The sequence below is a fragment of the Arachis stenosperma genome, chromosome 5, assembly GCF_014773155.1.
Source record: "Arachis stenosperma cultivar V10309 chromosome 5, arast.V10309.gnm1.PFL2, whole genome shotgun sequence".
NCBI classification, from domain to species: Eukaryota; Viridiplantae; Streptophyta; class Magnoliopsida; order Fabales; family Fabaceae; genus Arachis; species Arachis stenosperma.
Genome location: NC_080381.1, coordinates 93,603,370 through 93,604,247, shown reverse-complemented (window position 1 = coordinate 93,604,247; position 878 = coordinate 93,603,370). Strand labels below are relative to the sequence as shown.

Below are 878 nucleotides of genomic sequence, written 5' to 3'. Positions count from 1 at the left end.
CAAATTGACTTGTTGAGTCAATCTTATTCTGAGCCAGTATGGCATTCAGAGTATCAATCTCAAGAAACTTTCTTCTGACTAGTCCCATTGTTCACAGGATTTCTTTCAGAAGTGTACATGAATTGGTTATTTGCAACCATTTCAATAAGCTCTTGAGCCTCTGTAGGCGTCTTCTTCAGATGAAGAGATCCTCCAGCAGAGCTATCCAAAGACATCTTGGATAGTTCAGAGAGACCATCATAGAAAATACCTATGATGCTCCATTCAGAAAGCATGTCTGAGGGACATTTTCTGATTAATTGTTTGTATCTTTCCCAAGCTTCATAGAGGGATTCTCCATCCTTCTGTCTGAAGGTTTGGACTTCCACTCTAAGCTTACTCCATTTTTGAGGTGGAAAGAACTTTGCCAAGAAGGTATTGACTAGCTTTTCCCAAGAGTCCAGGCTTTCTTTAGGTTGTGAGTCCAACCATATTCTAGCTCTGTCTCTTACAGCAAAAGGGAATAGCATCAGTCTGTAGACCTCAGGGTCAACCCCATTAGTCTTGACTGTGTCACAGATTTGCAATAACTCAGCTAAAAACTGATGAGGATCTTCCATTGGAAGTCCATGGAACTTGCAATTCTGTTGCATTAGAGAAACTAACTGAGGCTTAAGCTCAAAGTTGTTTGCTCCAATGGCAGGGATAGAGATGCTTCTCCCATAGAAGTCGGGAGTAGGTGCAGTAAAGTCACCAGCACCTTCCTTGCATTGTTGGCATTGTTGTTGTTTCGGCTGCCATGGGTTCTTCTTCTTGAAGAATTCGGTCAGGTCCTCAACAGAGAGTTGAGCCTTAGCTTCTCTTAGCTTTCGCTTCAGGTCCTTTCAGGTTCAGGGTCA

At 42.6% G+C, this 878-nt stretch overlaps 1 non-coding gene across 1 annotated transcript; it reads left to right on the top strand.

The window, feature by feature from the left end:
- Positions 1-269: 269 nt before the first annotated feature.
- On the top strand, positions 270-377 carry LOC130983650 (small nucleolar RNA R71). Its single transcript, XR_009087631.1, has one exon. It is a non-coding gene; the product is annotated as a small nucleolar RNA R71 (small nucleolar RNA).
- Positions 378-878: the final 501 nt, after the last annotated feature.